This window comes from Schistocerca gregaria, chromosome 4 (genome assembly GCF_023897955.1).
Source record: "Schistocerca gregaria isolate iqSchGreg1 chromosome 4, iqSchGreg1.2, whole genome shotgun sequence".
In the NCBI taxonomy this organism is placed as follows: domain Eukaryota; kingdom Metazoa; phylum Arthropoda; class Insecta; order Orthoptera; family Acrididae; genus Schistocerca; species Schistocerca gregaria.
Genome location: NC_064923.1, coordinates 26,404,922 through 26,430,854, shown reverse-complemented (window position 1 = coordinate 26,430,854; position 25,933 = coordinate 26,404,922). Strand labels below are relative to the sequence as shown.

Genomic DNA, 25,933 nt, shown 5'->3' with positions numbered 1-25,933 from the left:
AGCTGACAACACTTCATATTACCGTCTAATATTTGCAGCTATGGCGACCCATTACTGCTTGGCTACACATCTGACACGTAAAGGAAGTGCTCTCCAAATAACTCCACTTGCATTTCAGAACATGTCTTTCACACATGTCTACAAAATCACCTTCACCTTCAAATACTGTTTCGTAGCGACTGACGGAGACGTAGGCAAAGTTTAAAGTTGCTATTTCCATTACATCACGTTAATCAGAAAAACTGTAAGTTACATCTGCAGAGGAACAAAATTCGGTTCCTCCCCACGTGGGGCTCGAACCCACGACCCTGGGTTAAGAGCCCTATGTTCTACCGACTGAGCTAGCCGCGCTGCCTCGGTGAGTATATGCCGGTTAGCACGTCACACAGTACTCGTTTGGTTTGATTGGTCCCATACAGAACCTCCCCATGTTGCCTAATGTTTTCCTAACGTCACACTCGTCACGTAGTTCACTTTTATTTCATAATCATTTCTGAGAGGTAACAGAATTGCATGACAACCTGCAGAGCTAGTTTCGTCAAAATTAACACACATACTTGATGTGACTCATAAGCCGAACGAGTTACTTTCCGACGTTATTTTAGATGTGCAAGTGCCAGTCAAAAACACGCGGCGACGGCAATATGCAAACCAATTCGCTAGTTAACACCGGTCTTGTTGTGCGTGTTTCAAGCTCAAGAGCATCACCAAGCAGAAAATGGTCAACAGCTACGTTCACACGGTTTCGTACTGCTCAAGTGCTACACTAAAACGGTATGTTTCTTTTTCAGATCTGGAAAAACACGACCGAGAGAGGAATCAAACACGCAATCTTCGGATACGAAGTCCGACGCCTTATCCATTAGGCCACACGGTCACTGACAAACAAGTGGAACTTATATACGACTCATCTCAAAACGCTCACACCACTGAGGAGTTGTGTTTTCGTTCTACACAGACGCTGCCCCTTGCTCTTTCCCACCCATTTGATACATTCAACCTGCTACGAGACCTACCAAATATAGACTGGGAAACTAAACCACACACTTTGTGCATTCGGAAATGTAAGGCAGGGCGTCCCTCGCCGCATTTGCTACGATGTCCATTTGCTACTTCTGCAGAAGTGGCGGCGGCGACGACGACGACGACGACGACGACGACGACAACCGCGGAAGGCTCTGAGATATGTGAGAAATACATCTATAAAATATATTTCAGACTGTCCCATCCCACCTTATGCTGTACCGCTTTGGCAAATGCTTTATCTGCGCCATTCGCCTTAATCACATCTGAGAGTAATTCTTAATAAAACGCCTCTCGCTAATTGTTAGTCATCCCAAATACTGTTTGCTATAAGGCCACGACGCGCAACTGATATCCAAAATTCGTCTGCCTCCTGTGAGGATCGAACTCACGACCTCTGGTTTACTAGACCAGTGCTCTGCCACTGAGCTAAAGAGGCGCGGCCTAGCGGTACTTTTGCGTACTTCATCCTTACGGTCGTCTGGATCATCAGACTTCAGCTGACAACACTTCATATTACCGTCTAATATTTGCAGCTATGGCGACCCATTACTGCTTGCCTACACATCTGACACGTAAACGAAGTGCTCTCCAAATAACACCACTTGCATTTCAGAACATGTCTTTCACACATGTCTACAAAATCACCTTCCCCTTCAAATACAGTTTCGTAGCGACTGACGGAGACGTAGGCAAAGTTTAAAGTTGCTATTTCCATTACATCACGTTAATCAGAAAAACGGTAAGTTACATCTGCAGAGGAACAAAATTCCGTTCCTCCCCACGTGGGGCTCGAACCCACGACCCTGGGATTAAGAGCCTTATGTTCTACCGACTGAGCTAGCCGCGCTGCCTCGGTGAGTATATGCCGGTTAGCACGTCACAAAGTACTCGTTTGGGTTGATTGGTCCCATACAGAACCTCCCCATGTTGCCTAATGTTTTCCTAACGTCACACTCGTCACGTAGTTCACTTTTATTTCATAATCATTTCTGAGAGGTAACAGAATTGCATGACAACCTGCAGAGCTAGTTTCGTCAAAATTGACACACATACTTGATGTGACTCATAAGCCGAACGAGTTACTTTCCGACGTTATTTTAGATGTGCAAGTGCCAGTCAAAAACACGCGGCGACGGCAATATGCAAACCAATTCGCTAGTTAACACCGGTCTTGTTGTGCGTGTTTTAAGCTGAAGAGCATCTCCAAGCAGAAAATGGTCAACAGCAACATTCACACGGTTCCGTACTGCTCAAGTGCTACACTAAAACGGTATGTTTCTTTTTCAGATCTGGAAAAACACGACCGAGAGAGGAATCAAACACGCAACATTCGGATACGAAGTCCGACGCCTTATCCATTTTTTTTTTTTTTTTATAGTATTTACGCTCACACCCCTGAGGATTTGTGTTTTCGTTCTACACAGCCGCTGCCCCTTGCTCTTTCCCACCCATTCGTTACATTCAACCTCTTACGAGACCGATCAAATATAGACTGAGAAACAAGACCACACACTCTGTGCATTCGGAATCGAAGGCAGGGCGTCCCTCACCGCATTTGCGACGATGGCCATTTGCTACTTCTGCAGAAGCGGCGGCGACGGCGGCGACGACGACGACGACGACGACGACGACGAATATCGCGAGAGGCTCTGAGATATGTGAGAAATACATCTATAAAATATAATTCAGACTGCCTCGTCCCACCTTATGCTGTACCGCTTTGGCAAATACTTTATCTGCGCCATTCGCCTTAATCGCATCTGAGAGTAATTCTTAAAAAAACGCCTGTCGCTAATTGTTCGTCATCACAGGTACTGCTTGCTATACGGCCACGACGCGCAACTGATTTCCAAAATTCATCTTTCTCCTGTGAGGATGGAACTTACGACCCCTGGTTTATTAGACCAGTGCTCTAGCACTTTTTTTTTTTTTGTCCGACGCCTTATCCATTTTTTATTTTTTTTAGGTTTTTCTTTATTCATATTTTTTTAACACTGTTTTTTCGTTTTTCCTTTGTAATGACCCAGGGCAGGTAGGTGGAGGCGCATTGGGCAGGGGTCGTATCCCGAGGCCTGGCCATGACGTCTCCTCCTCCCTGCACTGAAGCACAGTGTCACCAATACATTGTAATTGTCTTTGGTTCGGAGTCTTATGATACTTATATGTGAACACGGGACTTATGAAGCGTTGTCTATCGAAACAGTTATTTTGCCTTCCTGCCAAGATTGTACCTAAGAACTAGCGAGAATGTCTTTCCTGTCATGAAGTTAGCTCAGTATGCCCCTATACCGGTTCCATTAATGATTCAGGCGCAGGAGCGATCAATAGAAATTGAAACTTAACCAACTCCTTCCTTTTCGAAAACAATAGTAAGCATATTCGCAAAGTCCCTCTTAAGGTCTGGGAAAAACTTTTGCGTCCAGTACTCATGAAGCATGTAACCAGTAAACGAAATGAAATCGGTAATACCATGATCATCAACCACTGCAAAAATGTAACGGCCAAGAAGCCACATAACGGTGTTGTTCTTGGTCCGGGGATAAAAAACCGTGTCCGGCCAGCAGAGAATATCAGTCTTAAATGCCGATTCGGAGCTCCTGGTGAGTAAAGCCAATTGTCGGCGCAGCCAGTGCCACATGCGATGACGGTCAGCGCAGGTAAATCGGTGTTGGAGTGTATCAACACAACCACACGTTTGACAAAGCGGAGAGACACATAAACCTATACGATGAAGGCGTTCGTTCGTAGGAATCAGCTGATTAACTACCTTATACCATAGGGAGGCAACAGTTGCTGAATGAACGGGTAAGCTAATATTCGTCCATATGTTACGCCAATTAAAACTGGGATAATGCAAAACAATCGGGTTGGAAGAAGAAGACCGTCGCCATTTGTCAAGCAGGGTTAGCGTAGTAATAACAGGACGACGTTGTAAGTGGAGATCTAGGTAACTAATCTCAGTGTAGAAGTCCCGAACATGCCGTAGCTTCGCATTTAGAGGCCCAACGTTAATGGGCGGTGACAAGCTCGCAGGACGAACGACATGGAATAATCGGGAAGTAACAGTCGGGGACTCAGATAATAAAAGATGGAGGGTTCGCTTAACATAAAGGGCAGCAGCCTTGACACGGACGTCGGTGAACGACAAGCCGCCCTCAAGACGCGGCTTCGTAAGAACATCACAACGTAATTTAAAAATATGCCCCCGCCAAATATATCTGTTAATAAGCTGGACCATTTTTGCACCCTGCATTCGGGGAAGCGGAAACAGCTGAGCAACGTAATATACTTTACATAAAACATAAGTGTCTAATACACGCTTTTTTTGCAGTAGCGGTATCGAACGCCATGACTGTTCTAATAAAACACCTTGCAGCTTGGAAATGGCCACTTGCCAATTTTTTGCAGCCATCCGAAGAGGACAACGTTCAAGATAGATACCTAAATGTGTATGGTGTTCAACAGCTGTAACCCACGGAACAACCACACGTTCAAAGCCCCGCAAATTCAGGAGCTTGCTTTTACGGGGATTGATACGAGAACCTGAGGCCGCAGAAAATTTATCGAGTTCCATTTTCAACTGCGGCACTTCTGCGGTGGAACGAAGCAAAACAACCAAATCATCAGCATAAGCTGTTGCCGTCTGGGTAACCCCAGAGATCGTAAGACCACGAAGTGTCGAGTTGAGACGTGTAAGGACTGGTTGAAGGGAGAGAGCATAAAGGGTCATGGATAAAGGACTACCTTGCGGGAAGCCACGTTGAATATCAATGACCTTTGTCAGCTGGCCATTAATGTCAATCTTAGCAGAAATGCCAGTCGTCATATTCTTAAGTACCAGCAGCGCCTGTTCATTAAAACCGAGCCGGCGCAGCAGAAGCTCTAAAAACGAATGGGACACACGATCAAAGGCCTTACTAAAATCAACAAATAAAAGCGCACAGGAAATATTGGTGACAGCGACAATCGACACGACATCACGATACCCCGCCAGAGACGTCAATATAGAGCGCCCTGGAAAGCAGCTTTGACAAGGAGGTATCACAGGTGTAAGCAAGAGGGATAGACGTGCATTAACAGCCCTAGCGGCCGTCTTATAGTCAAAATTTAATAGGGTTAAAGGACGAAAGTCACTAGCTGTCTTCAAACCAGCAGATTTAGGTATCAGGACAACCGTACCTCTCTTGAAATCGGCTGGAATTGTGCCACCATTCAAGATTTCATTCACAATATCCGTAAAAACAGGCCCTATAATAGGCCAAAAGCGAACAAAAAACTCCTTAGGTAGGCCATCAGGACCAGGAGATTTGTGAGATGCTGAACAAACAATGAAAGCTGAAATTTCGTCTGCAGTAAAAGGAGCTAAAAATTTCGCATTATGGTCCTCTGTTAAAACTGATGGGATAGCAGTTAAAATCTCGTCAACATCATTCGGATCAGAATCAGCCGCAGTATATAACGTCTCATAGTAGCAGGTAAGTTCATGGGTTATTTGATTCTGTAAGGTAAGCCGGCGACCATCAGCTGCCATAAGGCCGTCAATCAATACACGTCGACGGTTCTTGTGGTGACGAAACAGATGGTACATAGAAGTCATTTCATGTGCTAACGTGGACGGTGGTTTAGATTTAATCTTCAATCCTTCCATCTGAAGCCGCTTAATACTAAGTAGCTTGGCCTTAATTTTCCGAATCTCAGAAAGGTGGGCACATGTCATTGTAGAAGTATCATAAAGCTCGCGAAGCACCGAATAGTAATATTCAAAAGTCAGTTTCAGATCTCGCGCTCTATTATAACTGTAGGACATTAAAGTGCGACGTAGTTTTGGCTTCACACAGTGGATCCACCAATGAAGCTTAGACGGATAGTATCGCTGAGAACGTAAACAAAAGTCCCACGCCGTCTGTATTAGAGGTTCGATGTCAGGGTCATCGAGCAAGGAGACATTTAATTTCCACAGCGGCCTATAAAGTTTAAGAGGTTGACGCTCCAAATTAATTATAACAGAAAGGGCACAATGATCCGTAAAACTGGCTGGAATAACATCTACATCTAAAACAGAAACACTAAGGGGATCAGAAATATACAATCGGTCAAGTCGACTACTTGAGGTGGCAGTAAAAAATGTAAATTTAACTAAAGTGGGGTGTTTAACCTCCCACGCATCGCGTAGTCGTAATTGACGTACAAGAGAATGTAGCTCGAAACAATAATTAAAATGAGGGGATTGGTCTTTAGCTTGTAACACACAATTAAAATCGCCCCCCAATACCAAGGTCGCAGGATTTTTTCGTAAAAGGTAAATCAGATCCTCTTTATAAAAACGAGACCTTTCCTGCCGCTTGCTAGAACCAGAGGGGGCGTAAATGTTAACCAAGGTCGTGTCAAATAACCGACAACCAATGCCCCGTCCCGAGTCTAAAAGCTCAATTTCGGTAACGGGGATACCGTCACGAATTAGGAAAGCAGTACCTGCAGAAAACTCAGGTGCAAAATTTATAATAGTGCGAAAACCAGGAACAAACAGGTGTGCAACGGAGACTTCCTGCAGGAAAACAATATCAGCTGCAGAGTCATAAATAAACTGCTGCAGAGACGCTAACTTCAGAGCAGATTGAATGCCATTTATATTTAAGGTAATAAACGTGTACGCCTGCAACATCAACCAAAAAATGGGAAATGAACCCAAATTACACCACACTAGAAGCAACTACATCCATATCATCAACATCAGACATGGCAGAGGGTGATTGTCCAGAATCAACGGAATCAGAGTCGTCCTTCGCATGCTTATGTTTCTTCCGCACCGCGTGGAGATTGGGGGGCACTTTCACCCGACGACGTATCTGATGCACACCAGATTCAAGAGCAGGTGGAGTGGGGGGTTCGAGATCAGGCACGTCAACCAAAGCGTCCGAAGGATTAGCAGGGCGAGAGGAGTCAGAAGGAGGAGCCATCAAGGGGAAAACTGCATCAGGAACATCGGCACCGGTTTCAGAATGTGTAGGTATTGGAAGTGTAGGAGGTGGTAAGATAGGTTTGGAGTCTGCTGATGCGGAGCGCGCAGTTCTAGGAGCGGTTTTCCGACAAACAGCCGTCTCCACCGAAGTGTCGTCAACATGTTGTGATGCCTGTGGCGGTGGGGATGTCAACAACACCTCGACCGAATGTTGTGGCTCTTGCGCCGACGGCATGGCAGCAAGTTTGACGTCATCAGGCAAAGCAGGGGACACAGCGGGAACAGATTCCGAAACAGGCATGGGAGATTCTGGAATTCTTTCATCAGATTCGCAAACCGGCTGCGAAACAGCAGCTTCGTCATCAGTGCTACCGGTATCACTAGCACGACGGCGTTTGTTGTTGGAAACAGACGGAATCGGTATAGGAGCAGCCGATACGTCTGGGCGAGTGGGTAGCGGAGGAAACCCTGCATCAGGGGAGGGTGACACCTGTTGTGAAGAAGCTACTGCAGGAGGCAGATAGGAAACAGTGGAGGAAGCTGCTGGCACAAGATCGGCAACCGTTAATTTGCGGCGCTGTGCTAGGCCATTTTTAAGCACAAATACCCGCTTAGGGCAATTAGCTCGAACATGACCATGTTCATTACATAGGAAACATGTACCAAGCTGCCCCTCATAAGTAAGATGTACACGATAACCACATACAATCAGATGGGACGGTATATTAGACTTAATATGCATTTCAACTGATCTGACACCATTATAACATTGCAGCTTATGTTGTGCAGACCAACGTTCATTTCGAATTGACCGAACAGTACCATAACCAAGCAAAGCTTCCTTAAGATAGCTGTTGTCAACTTCAGGGGGTAAATTATAAACCCGAACTGTGGTATACGTAATTTCAGCATTTGAAACAGTAACACTGCTAACAGAACCATCCCTATGACGGAACGACACTTGCTCACCATGTTTAAGTAATATCTTATCCAGCAAAACCGGGTTCAACAATTTCACAAAAAAGCAGTATAATTCTGTATCAAAATACGCCGTATGTACCTGGTCCGATGTAATGCCAATCGTGTCCACAATCCATTCGTGAATTTCCAACGATGTCGGTTGGACATTCCTGGTAGCCTTGTTAAACTGAAAACTGAGAGTACACTTCCGCGGAAACAACCGGGAAGCCATAACACTTAATTAATGCGGCAAAAGCCGCAATACAACGCAGGACACAAAACAAACACTAAGGCAAAGAAACAACGAAAAACAGAAGACAAAGAAACGTCACACACAGAAGGTAAATATTCACAACCCGAGGGTAACGGCGGATCGAATACACAGCACGTCCGATCGCTGTCGCGACTCAAGCGGAACTCTTTAGGCCACACGGTCACTGACAAACAAGTGGGGCTCTGAGATATGTGAGAAATACATCTATAAAATATATTTCAGACTGTCCCATCCCACCTTATGCTGTACCGCTTTGGCAAATGCTTTATCTGCGCCATTCGCCTTAATCACATCTGAGAGTAATTCTTAATAAAACGCCTCTCGCTAATTGTTAGTCATCCCAGATACTGTTTGCTATAAGGCCACAACGCGCAACTGATATCCAAAATTCGTCTGCCTCCTGTGAGGATCGAACTCACGACCCCTGGTTTACTAGACCAGTGCTCTGCCACTGAGCTAAAGAGGCGCGGCCTAGTGGTACTTTTGCGTACTTCATCCTTACGGTCGTCTGGATCATCAGACTTCAGCTGACAACACTTCATATTACCGTCTAATATTTGCAGCTATGGCGACCCATTACTGCTTGCCTACACATCTGACACGTAAAGGAAGTGCTCTCCAAATAACACCACTTGCATTTCAGAACATGTCTTTCACACATGTCTACAAAATCACCTTCACCTTCAAATACAGTTTCGTAGCGACTGACGGAGACGTAGGCAAAGTTTAAAGTTGCTATTTCCATTACATCACGTTAATCAGAAAAACGGTAAGTTACATCTGCAGAGGAACAAAATTCCGTTCCTCCCCACGTGGGGCTCCAACCCACGACCCTGGGATTAAGAGCCTTATGTTCTACCGACTGAGCTAGCCGAGCTGCCTCGGTGAGTATATGCCGGTTAGCACGTCACACAGTACTCGTTTGGGTTGATTGGTCCCATACAGAACCTCCCCATGTTGCCTAATGTTTTCCTAACGTCACACTCGTCACGTAGTTCACTTTTATTTCATAATCATTTCTGAGAGGTAACAGAATTGCATGACAACCTGCAGAGCTAGTTTCGTCAAAATTAACACACATACTTGATGTGACTCATAAGCCGAACGAGTTACTTTCCGACGTTATTTTAGATGTGCAAGTGCCAGTCAAAAACACGCGGCGACGGCAATATGCAAACCAATTCGCTAGTTAACACCGGTCTTGTTGTGCGTGTTTCAAGCTCAAGAGCATCTCCAAGCAGAAAATGGTCAACAGCAACATTCACACGGTTTCGTACTGCTCAAGTGCTACACTAAAACGGTATGTTTCTTTTTCAGATCTGGAAAAACACGACCGAGAGAGGAATCAAACACGCAATCTTCGGATACGAAGTCCGACGCCTTATCCATTAGGCCACACGGTCACTGACAAACAAGTGGAACTTATATACGACTCATCTCAAAACGCTCACACCACTGAGGAGTTGTGTTTTCGTTCTACACAGACGCTGCCCCTTGCTCTTTCCCACCCATTTGATACATTCAACCTGCTACGAGACCTACCAAATATAGACTGGGAAACTAAACCACACACTTTGTGCATTCGGAAATGTAAGGCAGGGCGTCCCTCGCCGCATTTGCTACGATGTCCATTTGCTACTTCTGCAGAAGTGGCGGCGACGACGACGACGACGACGACGACGACGACAACCGCGGAAGGCTCTGAGATATGTGAGAAATACATCTATAAAATATATTTCAGACTGTCCCATCCCACCTTATGCTGTACCGCTTTGGCAAATGCTTTATCTGCGCCATTCGCCTTAATCACATCTGAGAGTAATTCTTAATAAAACGCCTCTCGCTAATTGTTAGTCATCCCAGATACTGTTTGCTATAAGGCCACGACGCGCAACTGATATCCAAAATTCGTCTGCCTCCTGTGAGGATCGAACTCACGACCCCTGGTTTACTAGACCAGTGCTCTGCCACTGAGCTAAAGAAGCGCGGCCTAGCGGTACTTTTGCGTACTTCATCCTTACGGTCGTCTGGATCATCAGACTTCAGCTGACAACACTTCATATTACCGTCTAATATTTGCAGCTATGGCGACCCATTACTGCTTGGCTACACATCTGACACGTAAAGGAAGTGCTCTCCAAATAACTCCACTTGCATTTCAGAACATGTCTTTCACACATGTCTACAAAATCACCTTCACCTTCAAATACTGTTTCGTAGCGACTGACGGAGACGTAGGCAAAGTTTAAAGTTGCTATTTCCATTACATCACGTTAATCAGAAAAACGGTAAGTTACATCTGCAGAGGAACAAAATTCGGTTCCTCCCCACGTGGGGCTCGAACCCACGACCCTGGGTTAAGAGCCCTATGTTCTACCGACTGAGCTAGCCGCGCTGCCTCGGTGAGTATATGCCGGTTAGCACGTCACACAGTACTCGTTTGGTTTGATTGGTCCCATACAGAACCTCCCCATGTTGCCTAATGTTTTCCTAACGTCACACTCGTCACGTAGTTCACTTTTATTTCATAATCATTTCTGAGAGGTAACAGAATTGCATGACAACCTGCAGAGCTAGTTTCGTCAAAATTAACACACATACTTGATGTGACTCATAAGCCGAACGAGTTACTTTCCGACGTTATTTTAGATGTGCAAGTGCCAGTCAAAAACACGCGGCGACGGCAATATGCAAACCAATTCGCTAGTTAACACCGGTCTTGTTGTGCGTGTTTCAAGCTCAAGAGCATCACCAAGCAGAAAATGGTCAACAGCTACGTTCACACGGTTTCGTACTGCTCAAGTGCTACACTAAAACGGTATGTTTCTTTTTCAGATCTGGAAAAACACGACCGAGAGAGGAATCAAACACGCAATCTTCGGATACGAAGTCCGACGCCTTATCCATTAGGCCACACGGTCACTGACAAACAAGTGGAACTTATATACGACTCATCTCAAAACGCTCACACCACTGAGGAGTTGTGTTTTCGTTCTACACAGACGCTGCCCCTTGCTCTTTCCCACCCATTTGATACATTCAACCTGCTACGAGACCTACCAAATATAGACTGGGAAACTAAACCACACACTTTGTGCATTCGGAAATGTAAGGCAGGGCGTCCCTCGCCGCATTTGCTACGATGTCCATTTGCTACTTCTGCAGAAGTGGCGGCGGCGACGACGACGACGACGACGACGACGACGACAACCGCGGAAGGCTCTGAGATATGTGAGAAATACATCTATAAAATATATTTCAGACTGTCCCATCCCACCTTATGCTGTACCGCTTTGGCAAATGCTTTATCTGCGCCATTCGCCTTAATCACATCTGAGAGTAATTCTTAATAAAACGCCTCTCGCTAATTGTTAGTCATCCCAAATACTGTTTGCTATAAGGCCACGACGCGCAACTGATATCCAAAATTCGTCTGCCTCCTGTGAGGATCGAACTCACGACCTCTGGTTTACTAGACCAGTGCTCTGCCACTGAGCTAAAGAGGCGCGGCCTAGCGGTACTTTTGCGTACTTCATCCTTACGGTCGTCTGGATCATCAGACTTCAGCTGACAACACTTCATATTACCGTCTAATATTTGCAGCTATGGCGACCCATTACTGCTTGCCTACACATCTGACACGTAAACGAAGTGCTCTCCAAATAACATCACTTGCATTTCAGAACATGTCTTTCACACATGTCTACAAAATCACCTTCCCTTCAAATACAGTTTCGTAGCGACTGACGGAGACGTAGGCAAAGTTTAAAGTTGCTATTTCAATTACATCACGTTAATCAGAAAAACGGTAAGTTACATCTGCAGAGGAACAAAATTCCGTTCCTCCCCACGTGGGGCTCGAACCCACGACCCTGGGATTAAGAGCCTTTTGTTCTACCGACTGAGCTAGCCGCGCTGCCTCGGTGAGTATATGCCGGTTAGCACGTCACAAAGTACTCGTTTGGGTTGATTGGTCCCATACAGAACCTCCCCATGTTGCCTAATGTTTTCCTAACGTCACACTCGTCACGTAGTTCACTTTTATTTCATAATCATTTCTGAGAGGTAACAGAATTGCATGACAACCTGCAGAGCTAGTTTCGTCAAAATTGACACACATACTTGATGTGACTCATAAGCCGAACGAGTTACTTTCCGACGTTATTTTAGATGTGCAAGTGCCAGTCAAAAACACGCGGCGACGGCAATATGCAAACCAATTCGCTAGTTAACACCGGTCTTGTTGTGCGTGTTTTAAGCTGAAGAGCATCTCCAAGCAGAAAATGGTCAACAGCAACATTCACACGGTTCCGTACTGCTCAAGTGCTACACTAAAACGGTATGTTTCTTTTTCAGATCTGGAAAAACACGACCGAGAGAGGAATCAAACACGCAACATTCGGATACGAAGTCCGACGCCTTATCCATTTTTTTTTTTTTTTTTTTATAGTATTTACGCTCACACCCCTGAGGATTTGTGTTTTCGTTCTACACAGCCGCTGCCCCTTGCTCTTTCCCACCCATTCGTTACATTCAACCTCTTACGAGACCGATCAAATATAGACTGAGAAACAAGACCACACACTCTGTGCATTCGGAATCGAAGGCAGGGCGTCCCTCACCGCATTTGCGACGATGGCCATTTGCTACTTCTGCAGAAGCGGCGGCGACGGCGGCGACGACGACGACGACGACGACGACAACGAATATCGCGAGAGGCTCTGAGATATGTGAGAAATACATCTATAAAATATAATTCAGACTGCCTCGTCCCACCTTATGCTGTACCGCTTTGGCAAATACTTTATCTGCGCCATTCGCCTTAATCGCATCTGAGAGTAATTCTTAAAAAAACGCCTGTCGCTAATTGTTCGTCATCACAGGTACTGCTTGCTATACGGCCACGACGCGCAACTGATTTCCAAAATTCATCTTTCTCCTGTGAGGATGGAACTTACGACCCCTGGTTTATTAGACCAGTGCTCTAGCACTTTTTTTTTTTTGTCCGACGCCTTATCCATTTTTTATTTTTTTTAGGTTTTTCTTTATTCATATTTTTTTAACACTGTTTTTTCGTTTTTCCTTTGTAATGACCCAGGGCAGGTAGGTGGAGGCGCATTGGGCAGGGGTCGTATCCCGAGGCCTGGCCATGACGTCTCCTCCTCCCTGCACTGAAGCACAGTGTCACCAATACATTGTAATTGTCTTTGGTTCGGAGTCTTATGATACTTATATGTGAACACGGGACTTATGAAGCGTTGTCTATCGAAACAGTTATTTTGCCTTCCTGCCAAGATTGTACCTAAGAACTAGCGAGAATGTCTTTCCTGTCATGAAGTTAGCTCAGTATGCCCCTATACCGGTTCCATTAATGATTCAGGCGCAGGAGCGATCAATAGAAATTGAAACTTAACCAACTCCTTCCTTTTCGAAAACAATAGTAAGCATATTCGCAAAGTCCCTCTTAAGGTGTGGGAAAAACTTTTGCGTCCAGTACTCATGAAGCATGTAACCAGTAAACGAAATGAAATCGGTAATACCATGATCATCAACCACTGCAAAAATGTAACGGCCAAGAAGCCACATAACGGTGTTGTTCTTGGTCCGGGGATAAAAAACCGTGTCCGGCCAGCAGAGAATATCAGTCTTAAATGCCGATTCGGAGCTCCTGGTGAGTAAAGCCAATTGTCGGCGCAGCCAGTGCCACATGCGATGACGGTCAGCGCAGGTAAATCGGTGTTGGAGTGTATCAACACAACCACACGTTTGACAAAGCGGAGAGACACATAAACCTATACGATGAAGGCGTTCGTTCGTAGGAATCAGCTGATTAACTACCTTATACCATAGGGAGGCAACAGTTGCTGAATGAACGGGTAAGCTAATATTCGTCCATATGTTACGCCAATTAAAACTGGGATAATGCAAAACAATCGGGTTGGAAGAAGAAGACCGTCGCCATTTGTCAAGCAGGGTTAGCGTAGTAATAACAGGACGACGTTGTAAGTGGAGATCTAGGTAACTAATCTCAGTGTAGAAGTCCCGAACATGCCGTAGCTTCGCATTTAGAGGCCCAACGTTAATGGGCGGTGACAAGCTCGCAGGACGAACGACATGGAATAATCGGGAAGTAACAGTCGGGGACTCAGATAATAAAAGATGGAGGGTTCGCTTAACATAAAGGGCAGCAGCCTTGACACGGACGTCGGTGAACGACAAGCCGCCCTCAAGACGCGGCTTCGTAAGAACATCACAACGTAATTTAAAAATATGCCCCCGCCAAATATATCTGTTAATAAGCTGGACCATTTTTGCACCCTGCATTCGGGGAAGCGGAAACAGCTGAGCAACGTAATATACTTTACATAAAACATAAGTGTCTAATACACGCTTTTTTTGCAGTAGCGGTATCGAACGCCATGACTGTTCTAATAAAACACCTTGCAGCTTGGAAATGGCCACTTGCCAATTTTTTGCAGCCATCCGAAGAGGACAACGTTCAAGATAGATACCTAAATGTGTATGGTGTTCAACAGCTGTAACCCACGGAACAACCACACGTTCAAAGCCCCGCAAATTCAGGAGCTTGCTTTTACGGGGATTGATACGAGAACCTGAGGCCGCAGAAAATTTATCGAGTTCCATTTTCAACTGCGGCACTTCTGCGGTGGAACGAAGCAAAACAACCAAATCATCAGCATAAGCTGTTGCCGTCTGGGTAACCCCAGAGATCGTAAGACCACGAAGTGTCGAGTTGAGACGTGTAAGGACTGGTTGAAGGGAGAGAGCATAAAGGGTCATGGATAAAGGACTACCTTGCGGGAAGCCACGTTGAATATCAATGACCTTTGTCAGCTGGCCATTAATGTCAATCTTAGCAGAAATGCCAGTCGTCATATTCTTAAGTACCAGCAGCGCCTGTTCATTAAAACCGAGCCGGCGCAGCAGAAGCTCTAAAAACGAATGGGACACACGATCAAAGGCCTTACTAAAATCAACAAATAAAAGCGCACAGGAAATATTGGTGACAGCGACAATCGACACGACATCACGATACCCCGCCAGAGACGTCAATATAGAGCGCCCTGGAAAGCAGCTTTGACAAGGAGGTATCACAGGTGTAAGCAAGAGGGATAGACGTGCATTAACAGCCCTAGCGGCCGTCTTATAGTCAAAATTTAATAGGGTTAAAGGACGAAAGTCACTAGCTGTCTTCAAACCAGCAGATTTAGGTATCAGGACAACCGTACCTCTCTTGAAATCGGCTGGAATTGTGCCACCATTCAAGATTTCATTCACAATATCCGTAAAAACAGGCCCTATAATAGGCCAAAAGCGAACAAAAAACTCCTTAGGTAGGCCATCAGGACCAGGAGATTTGTGAGATGCTGAACAAACAATGAAAGCTGAAATTTCGTCTGCAGTAAAAGGAGCTAAAAATTTCGCATTATGGTCCTCTGTTAAAACTGATGGGATAGCAGTTAAAATCTCGTCAACATCATTCGGATCAGAATCAGCCGCAGTATATAACGTCTCATAGTAGCAGGTAAGTTCATGGGTTATTTGATTCTGTAAGGTAAGCCGGCGACCATCAGCTGCCATAAGGCCGTCAATCAATACACGTCGACGGTTCTTGTGGTGACGAAACAGATGGTACATAGAAGTCATTTCATGTGCTAACGTGGACGGTGGTTTAGATTTAATCTTCAATCCTTCCATCTGAAGCCGCTTAATACTAAGTAGCTTGGCCTTAATTTTCCGAATCTCAGAAAGGTGGGCACATGTCATTGTAGAAGTATCATAAAGCTCGCGAAGCACCGAATAGTAATATTCAAAAGTCAGTTTCAGATCTCGCGCTCTATTATAACTGTAGGACATTAAAGTGCGACGTAGTTTTGGCTTCACACAGTGGATCCACCAATGAAGCTTAGACGGATAGTATCGCTGAGAACGTAAACAAAAGTCCCACGCCGTCTGTATTAGAGGTTCGATGTCAGGGTCATCGAGCAAGGAGACATTTAATTTCCACAGCGGCCTATAAAGTTTAAGAGGTTGACGCTCCAAATTAATTATAACAGAAAGGGCACAATGATCCGTAAAACTGGCTGGAATAACATCTACATCTAAAACAGAAACACTAAGGGGATCAGAAATATACAATCGGTCAAGTCGACTACTTGAGGTGGCAGTAAAAAATGTAAATTTAACTAAAGTGGGGTGTTTAACCTCCCACGCATCGCGTAGTCGTAATTGACGTACAAGAGAATGTAGCTCGAAACAATAATTAAAATGAGGGGATTGGTCTTTAGCTTGTAACACACAATTAAAATCGCCCCCCAATACCAAGGTCGCAGGATTTTTTCGTAAAAGGTAAATCAGATCCTCTTTATAAAAACGAGACCTTTCCTGCCGCTTGCTAGAACCAGAGGGGGCGTAAATGTTAACCAAGGTCGTGTCAAATAACCGACAACCAATGCCCCGTCCCGAGTCTAAAAGCTCAATTTCGGTAACGGGGATACCGTCACGAATTAGGAAAGCAGTACCTGCAGAAAACTCAGGTGCAAAATTTATAATAGTGCGAAAACCAGGAACAAACAGGTGTGCAACGGAGACTTCCTGCAGGAAAACAATATCAGCTGCAGAGTCATAAATAAACTGCTGCAGAGACGCTAACTTCAGAGCAGATTGAATGCCATTTATATTTAAGGTAATAAACGTGTACGCCTGCAACATCAACCAAAAAATGGGAAATGAACCCAAATTACACCACACTAGAAGCAACTACATCCATATCATCAACATCAGACATGGCAGAGGGTGATTGTCCAGAATCAACGGAATCAGAGTCGTCCTTCGCATGCTTATGTTTCTTCCGCACCGCGTGGAGATTGGGGGGCACTTTCACCCGACGACGTATCTGATGCACACCAGATTCAAGAGCAGGTGGAGTGGGGGGTTCGAGATCAGGCACGTCAACCAAAGCGTCCGAAGGATTAGCAGGGCGAGAGGAGTCAGAAGGAGGAGCCATCAAGGGGAAAACTGCATCAGGAACATCGGCACCGGTTTCAGAATGTGTAGGTATTGGAAGTGTAGGAGGTGGTAAGATAGGTTTGGAGTCTGCTGATGCGGAGCGCGCAGTTCTAGGAGCGGTTTTCCGACAAACAGCCGTCTCCACCGAAGTGTCGTCAACATGTTGTGATGCCTGTGGCGGTGGGGATGTCAACAACACCTCGACCGAATGTTGTGGCTCTTGCGCCGACGGCATGGCAGCAAGTTTGACGTCATCAGGCAAAGCAGGGGACACAGCGGGAACAGATTCCGAAACAGGCATGGGAGATTCTGGAATTCTTTCATCAGATTCGCAAACCGGCTGCGAAACAGCAGCTTCGTCATCAGTGCTACCGGTATCACTAGCACGACGGCGTTTGTTGTTGGAAACAGACGGAATCGGTATAGGAGCAGCCGATACGTCTGGGCGAGTGGGTAGCGGAGGAAACCCTGCATCAGGGGAGGGTGACACCTGTTGTGAAGAAGCTACTGCAGGAGGCAGATAGGAAACAGTGGAGGAAGCTGCTGGCACAAGATCGGCAACCGTTAATTTGCGGCGCTGTGCTAGGCCATTTTTAAGCACAAATACCCGCTTAGGGCAATTAGCTCGAACATGACCATGTTCATTACATAGGAAACATGTACCAAGCTGCCCCTCATAAGTAAGATGTACACGATAACCACATACAATCAGATGGGACGGTATATTAGACTTAATATGCATTTCAACTGATCTGACACCATTATAACATTGCAGCTTATGTTGTGCAGACCAACGTTCATTTCGAATTGACCGAACAGTACCATAACCAAGCAAAGCTTCCTTAAGATAGCTGTTGTCAACTTCAGGGGGTAAATTATAAACCCGAACTGTGGTATACGTAATTTCAGCATTTGAAACAGTAACACTGCTAACAGAACCATCCCTATGACGGAACGACACTTGCTCACCATGTTTAAGTAATATCTTATCCAGCAAAACCGGGTTCAACAATTTCACAAAAAAGCAGTATAATTCTGTATCAAAATACGCCGTATGTACCTGGTCCGATGTAATGCCAATCGTGTCCACAATCCATTCGTGAATTTCCAACGATGTCGGTTGGACATTCCTGGTAGCCTTGTTAAACTGAAAACTGAGAGTACACTTCCGCGGAAACAACCGGGAAGCCATAACACTTAATTAATGCGGCAAAAGCCGCAATACAACGCAGGACACAAAACAAACACTAAGGCAAAGAAACAACGAAAAACAGAAGACAAAGAAACGTCACACACAGAAGGTAAATATTCACAACCCGAGGGTAACGGCGGATCGAATACACAGCACGTCCGATCGCTGTCGCGTCTCAAGCGGAACTCTTTAGGCCACACGGTCACTGACAAACAAGTGGAACTTATATACGACTCATCTCAAAACGCTCACACCACTGAGGAGTTGTGTTTTCGTTCTACACAGACGCTGCCCCTTGCTCTTTCCCACCCATTTGATACATTCAACCTGCTACGAGACCTACCAAATATAGACTGGGAAACTAAACCACCCACTTTGTGCATTCGGAAATGTAAGGCAGGGCGTACCTCGCCGCATTTGCTACGATGTCCATTTGCTACTTCTGCAGAAGTGGCGGCGGCGACGACGACGACGACGACGACGACGACGACGACGACGACGACAACCGCGGAAGGCTCTGAGATATGTGAGAAATACATCTATAAAATATATTTCAGACTGTCCCATCCCACCTTATGCTGTACCGCTTTGGCAAATGCTTTATCTGCGCCATTCGCCTTAATCACATCTGAGAGTAATTCTTAATAAAACGCCTCTCGCTAATTGTTAGTCATCCCAGATACTGTTTGCTATAAGGCCACGACGCGCAACTGATATCCAAAATTCGTCTGCCTCCTGTGAGGATCGAACTCACGACCCCTGGTTTACTAGACCAGTGCTCTGCCACTGAGCTAAAGAGGCGCGGCCTAGCGGTACTTTTGCGTACTTCATCCTTACGGTCGTCTGGATCATCAGACTTCAGCTGACAACACTTCATATTACCGTCTAATATTTGCAGCTATGGCGACCCATTACTGCTTGCCTACACATCTGACACGTAAACGAAGTGCTCTCCAAATAACACCACTTGCATTTCAGAACATGTCTTTCACACATGTCTACAAAATCACCTTCACCTTCAAATACAGTTTCGTAGCGACTGACGGAGACGTAGGCAAAGTTTAAAGTTGCTATTTCCATTACATCACGTTAATCAGAAAAACGGTAAGTTACATCTGCAGAGGAACAAAATTCCGTTCCTCCCCACGTGGGGATCGAACCCACGACCCTGGGATTAAGAGCCTTATGTTCTACCGACTGAGCTAGCTGCGCTGCCTCGGTGAGTATATGCCGGTTAGCACATCACACAGTACTCGTTTGGGTTGATTGGTCCCATACAGAACCTCCCCATGTTGCCTAATGTTTTCCTAACGTCACACTCGTCACGTAGTTCACTTTTATTTCATAATCATTTCTGAGAGGTAACAGAATTGCATGACAACCTGCAGAGCTAGTTTCGTCAAAATTAACACACATACTTGATGTGACTCATAAGCCGAACGAGTTACTTTCCGACGTTATTTTAGATGTGCAAGTGCCAGTCAAAAACACGCGGCGACGGCAATATGCAAACCAATTCGCTAGTTAACACCGGTCTTGTTGTGCGTGTTTCAAGCTCAAGAGCATCTCCAAGCAGAAAATGGTCAACAGCAACATTCACACGGTTTCGTACTGCTCAAGTGCTACACTAAAACGGTATGTTTCTTTTTCAGATCTGGAAAAACACGACCGAGAGAGGAATCAAACACGCAATCTTCGGATACGAAGTCCGACGCCTTATCCATTAGGCCACACGGTCACTGAGAAACAAGCGGAACTTATATACGACTCATCTCAAAACGCTCACACCACTGAGGAGTTGTGTTTTCGTTCTACACAGACGCTGCCCCTTGCTCTTTCCCACCCATTTGATACATTCAACCTGCTACGAGACCTACCAAATATAGACTAGGAAACTAAACCACACACTTTGTGCATTCGGAAATGTAAGGCAGGGCGTCCCTCGCCGCATTTGCTACGATGTCCATTTGCTACTTCTGCAGAAGTGGCGGCGGCGACGACGACGACGACGACGACGACGACGACGACGACGACGACGACGACGACGACGACAACCGCGGAAGGCTCTGAGATATGTGAGAAATACATCTATAAAATATATTTCAGACTGTCCCATCCCACCTTATGCTGTACCGCTTTGGCAAATGCTTTATCTGCGCCATTCGCCTTAATCACATCTGAGAGTAATTCTTAATAAAACGCCTCTCGCTAATTGTTAGTCATCCCAGATACTGTTTGCTATAAGGCCACGACGCGCAACTGATATCCAAAATTCGTCTGCCTCCTGTGAGGATCGAACTCACGACCCCTGGTTTACTAGACCACTGCTCTGCCACTGAGCTAAAGAGGCGCGGCCTAGCGGTACTTTTGCGTACTTCATCCTTACGGTCGTCTGGATCATCAGACTTCAGCTGACAACACTTCATATTACCGTCTAATATTTGCAGCTATGGCGACCCATTACTGCTTGGCTACACATCTGACACGTAAAGGAAGTGCTCTCCAAATAACACCACTTGCATTTCAGAACATGTCTTTCACACATGTCTACAAAATCACCTTCACCTTCAAATACAGTTTCGTAGCGACTGACGGAGACGTAGGCAAAGTTTAAAGTTGCTATTTCCATTACATCACGTTAATCAGAAAAACGGTAAGTTACATCTGCAGAGGAACAAAATTCCGTTCCTCCCCACGTGGGGCTCGAACCCACGACCCTGGGATTAAGAGCCTTATGTTCTACCGACTGAGCTAGCCGCGCTGCCTCGGTGAGTATATGCCGGTTAGCACGTCACACAGTACTCGTTTGGGTTGATTGGTCCCATACAGAACCTCCCCATGTTGCCTAATGTTTTCCTAACGTCACACTCGTCACGTAGTTCACTTTTATTTCATAATCATTTCTGAGAGGTAACAGAATTGCATGACAACCTGCAGAGCTAGTTTCGTCAAAATTAACACACATACTTGATGTGACTCATAAGCCGAACGAGTTACTTTCCGACGTTATTTTAGATGTGCAAGTGCCAGTCAAAAACACGCGGCGACGGCAATATGCAAACCAATTCGCTAGTTAACATCGGTCTTGTTGTGCGTGTTTCAAGCTCAAGAGCATCTCCAAGCAGAAAATGGTCAACAGCAACGTTCACACGGTTTCGTACTGCTCAAGTGCTACACTAAAACGGTATGTTTCTTTTTCAGATCTGGAAAAACACGACCGAGAGAGGAATCAAACACGCAAATCTTCGGATACGAAGTCCGACGCCTTATCCATTAGGCCACACGGTCACTGACAAACAAGTGGAACTTATATACGACTCATCTCAAAACGCTCACACCACTGAGGAGTTGTGTTTTCGTTCTACACAGACGCTGCCCCTTGCTCTTTCCCACCCATTTGATACATTCAACCTGCTACGAGACCTACCAAATATAGACTGGGAAACTAAACCACACACTTTGTGCATTCGGAAATGTAAGGCAGGGCGTCCCTCGCCGCATTTGCTACGATGTCCATTTGTTACTTCTGCAGAAGTGGCGACGACGACGACGACGACGACGACGACGACGACAACCGCGGAAGGCTCTGAGATATGTGAGAAATACATCTATAAAATGTATTTCAGACTGTCCCATCCCACCTTATGCTGTACCGCTTTGGCAAATGCTTTATCTGCGCCATTCGCCTTAATCACATCTGAGAGTAATTCTTAATAAAACGCCTCTCGCTAATTGTTAGTCATCCCAGATACTGTTTGCTATAAGGCCACGACGCGCAACTGATATCCAAAATTCGTCTGCCTCCTGCGAGGATCGAACTCACGACCCCTGGTTTACTAGACCGGTGCTCTGCCACTGAGCTAAAGAGGCGCGGCCTAGCGGTACTTTTGCGTACTTCATCCTTACGGTCGTCTGGATCATCAGACTTCAGCTGACAACACTTCATATTACCGTCTAATATTTGCAGCTATGGCGACCCATTACTGCTTGGCTACACATCTGACACGTAAAGGAAGTGCTCTCCAAATAACACCACTTGCATTTCAGAACATGTCTTTCACACATGTCTACAAAATCACCTTCACCTTCAAATATAGTTTCGTAGCGACTGACGGAGACGTAGGCAAAGTTTAAAGTTGCTATTTCCATTACATCACGTTAATCAGAAAAACGGTAAGTTACATCTGCAGAGGAACAAAATTCCGTTCCTCCCCACGTGGGGATCGAACCCACGACCCTGGGATTAAGAGCCTTATGTTCTACCGACTGAGCTAGCCGCGCTGCCTCGGTGAGTATATGCCGGTTAGCACATTACACAGTACTCGTTTGGGTTGATTGGTCCCATACAGAACCTCCCCATGTTGCCTAATGTTTTCCTAACGTCACACTCGTCACGTAGTTCACTTTTATTTCATAATCATTTCTGAGAGGTAACAGAATTGCATGACAACCTGCAGAGCTAGTTTCGTCAAAATTAACACACATACTTGATGTGACTCATAAGCCGAACGAGTTACTTTCCGACGTTATTTTAGATGTGCAAGTGCCAGTCAAAAACACGCGGCGACGGCAATATGCAAACCAATTCGCTAGTTAACACCGGTCTTGTTGTGCGTGTTTCAAGCTCAAGAGCATCTCCAAGCAGAAAATGGTCAACAGCAACATTCACACGGTTTCGTACTGCTCAAGTGCTACACTAAAACGGTATGTTTCTTTTTCAGATCTGGAAAAACACGACCAAGAGAGGAATCAAACACGCAATCTTCGGATACGAAGTCCGACGCCTAATCCATTAGGCCACACGGTCACTGACAAACAAGTGGAACTTATATACGACTCATCTCAAAACGCTCACACCACTGAGGAGTTGTGTTTTCGTTCTACACAGACGCTGCCCCTTGCTCTTTCCCACCCATTTGATACATTCAACCTGCTACGAGACCTACCAAATATAGACTGGGAAACTAAACCACACACTTTGTGCATTCGGAAATGTAAGGCAGGGCGTCCCTCGCCGCATTTGCTACGATGTCCATTTGTTACTTCTGCAGAAGTGGCGACGACGACGACGACGACGACGACGACGACGACGACGACGACGACGACAACCGCGGAAGGCTCAGAGATATGTGAGAAATACATCTATAAAATGTATTTCAGACTGTCCCATCCCACCTTATGCTGTACGGCAAATGCTTTATCTGCGCCATTCGCCTTAATCACATCTGAGAGTAATTCTTAATAAAACGCCTCTCGCTAATTGTTAGTCATCCCAGATACTGTTTGCTATGAGGCCACGACGCGCAACTGATATCCAAAATTCGTCTGCCTCCTGTGAGGATCGAACTCACGACCCCTGGTTTACTAGACCAGTGCTCTGCCACTGAGCTAAAGAGGCGCGGCCTAGTGGTACTTTTGCGTACTTCATCCTTACGGTCGTCTGGATCATCAGACTTCAGCTGACAACACTTCATATTACCGTCTAATATTTGCAGCTATGGCGACCCATTACTGCTTGGCTACACATCTGACACGTAAAGGAAGTGCTCTCCAAATAACACCACTTGCATTTCAGAACATGTCTTTCACACATGTCTACGAAATCACCTTCACCTTCAAATACAGTTTCGTAGCGACTGACGGAGACGTAGGCAAAGTTTAAAGTTGCTATTTCCATTACATCACATTAATCAGAAAAACGGTAAGTTACATCTGCAGAGGAACAAAATTCCATTCCTCCCCACGTGGGGATCGAACCCACGACCCTGGGATTAAGAGCCTTATGTTCTACCGACTGAGCTAGCCGCGCTGCCTCGGCGAGTATATGCCGGTTAGCATGTCACACAGTACTCGTTTGGGTTGATTGGTCCCATACAGAACCTCCCCATGTTGCCTAATGTTTTCCTAACGTCACACTCGTCACGTAGTTCACTTTTATTTCATAATCATTTCTGAGAGGTAACAGAATTGCATGACAACCTGCAGAGCTAGTTTCGTCAAAATTAACACACATACTTGATGTGACTCATAAGCCGAACGAGTTACTTTCCGACGTTATTTTAGATGTGCAAGTGCCAGTCAAAAACACGCGGCGACGGCAATATGCAAACCAATTCGCAAGTTAACACCGGTCTTGTTGTGCGTGTTTTAAGCTGAAGAGCATCTCCAAGCAGAAAATGGTCAACAGCAACATTCACACGGTTTCGTACTGCTCAAGTGCTACACTAAAACGGTATGTTTCTTTTTCAGATCTGGAAAAACACGACCGAGAGAGGAATCAAACACGCAATCTTCGGATACGAAGTCCGACGCCTTATCCATTAGGCCACACGGTCACTGACAAACAAGTGGAACTTATATACGACTCATCTCAAAACGCTCACACCACTGAGGAGTTGTGTTTTCGTTCTACACAGACGCTGCCCCTTGCTCTTTCCCACCCATTTGATACATTCAACCTGCTACGAGACCTATCAAATATAGACTGGGAAACTAAACCACACACTTTGTGCATTCGGAAATGTAAGGCAGGGCGTCCCTCGCCGCATTTGCTACGATGTCCATTTGCTACTTCTGCAGAAGTGGCGGCGGCGACGACGACGACGACGACAACCGCGGAAGGCTCTGAGATATGTGAGAAATACATCTATAAAATGTATTTCAGACTGTCCCATCCCACCTTATGCTGTACCGCTTTGGCAAATGCTTTATCTGCGCCATTCGCCTTAATCACATCTGAGAGTAATTCTTAATAAAACGCCTCTCGCTAATTGTTAGTCATCCCAGATACTGTTTGCTATAAGGCCACGACGCGCAACTGATATCCAAAATTCGTCTGCCTCCTGCGAGGATCGAACTCACGACCCCTGGTTTACTAGACCGGTGCTCTGCCACTGAGCTAAAGAGGCGCGGCCTAGCGGTACTTTTGCGTACTTCATCCTTACGGTCGTCTGGATCATCAGACTTCAGCTGACAACACTTCATATTACCGTCTAATATTTGCAGCTATGGCGACCCATTCCTGCTTGGCTACACATCTGACACGTAAAGGAAGTGCTCTCCAAATAACACCACTTGCATTTCAGAACATGTCTTTCACACATGTCTACAAAATCACCTTCACCTTCAAATATAGTTTCGTAGCGACTGACGGAGACGTAGGCAAAGTTTAAAGTTGCTATTTCCATTACATCACGTTAATCAGAAAAACGGTAAGTTACATCTGCAGAGGAACAAAATTCCGTTCCTCCCCACGTGGGGATCGAACCCACGACCCTGGGATTAAGAGCCTTATGTTCTACCGACTGAGCTAGCCGCGCTGCCTCGGTGAGTATATGCCGGTTAGCACATTACACAGTACTCGTTTGGGTTGATTGGTCCCATACAGAACCTCCCCATGTTGCCTAATGTTTTCCTAACGTCACACTCGTCACGTAGTTCACTTTTATTTCATAATCATTTCTGAGAGTTAACAGAATTGCATGACAACCTG

At 45.6% G+C, this 25,933-nt stretch overlaps 9 non-coding genes across 9 annotated transcripts; all 9 read right to left on the bottom strand.

Annotated features, from left to right (window-relative positions):
• Nucleotides 1–1,390: 1,390 nt before the first annotated feature.
• On the bottom strand, nt 1,391–1,462 carry Trnat-agu (transfer RNA threonine (anticodon AGU)). The gene has a single exon. It is a non-coding gene; the product is annotated as a tRNA-Thr (tRNA).
• Nucleotides 1,463–8,613: 7,151 nt separating this feature from the next.
• Trnat-agu (transfer RNA threonine (anticodon AGU)) lies at nt 8,614–8,685 on the bottom strand. Its single transcript has one exon. It is a non-coding gene; the product is annotated as a tRNA-Thr (tRNA).
• Nucleotides 8,686–10,132: 1,447 nt separating this feature from the next.
• On the bottom strand, nt 10,133–10,204 carry Trnat-agu (transfer RNA threonine (anticodon AGU)). Its single transcript has one exon. It is a non-coding gene; the product is annotated as a tRNA-Thr (tRNA).
• Nucleotides 10,205–11,653: 1,449 nt separating this feature from the next.
• Trnat-agu (transfer RNA threonine (anticodon AGU)) lies at nt 11,654–11,725 on the bottom strand. The gene has a single exon. It is a non-coding gene; the product is annotated as a tRNA-Thr (tRNA).
• A 7,445-nt stretch (nt 11,726–19,170) lies between these two features.
• Trnat-agu (transfer RNA threonine (anticodon AGU)) lies at nt 19,171–19,242 on the bottom strand. The gene has a single exon. It is a non-coding gene; the product is annotated as a tRNA-Thr (tRNA).
• Nucleotides 19,243–20,719: 1,477 nt separating this feature from the next.
• Nucleotides 20,720–20,791, bottom strand: Trnat-agu (transfer RNA threonine (anticodon AGU)). The gene has a single exon. It is a non-coding gene; the product is annotated as a tRNA-Thr (tRNA).
• A 1,448-nt stretch (nt 20,792–22,239) lies between these two features.
• On the bottom strand, nt 22,240–22,311 carry Trnat-agu (transfer RNA threonine (anticodon AGU)). Its single transcript has one exon. It is a non-coding gene; the product is annotated as a tRNA-Thr (tRNA).
• Nucleotides 22,312–23,767: 1,456 nt separating this feature from the next.
• On the bottom strand, nt 23,768–23,839 carry Trnat-agu (transfer RNA threonine (anticodon AGU)). Its single transcript has one exon. It is a non-coding gene; the product is annotated as a tRNA-Thr (tRNA).
• Nucleotides 23,840–25,277: 1,438 nt separating this feature from the next.
• Nucleotides 25,278–25,349, bottom strand: Trnat-agu (transfer RNA threonine (anticodon AGU)). The gene has a single exon. It is a non-coding gene; the product is annotated as a tRNA-Thr (tRNA).
• Nucleotides 25,350–25,933: the final 584 nt, after the last annotated feature.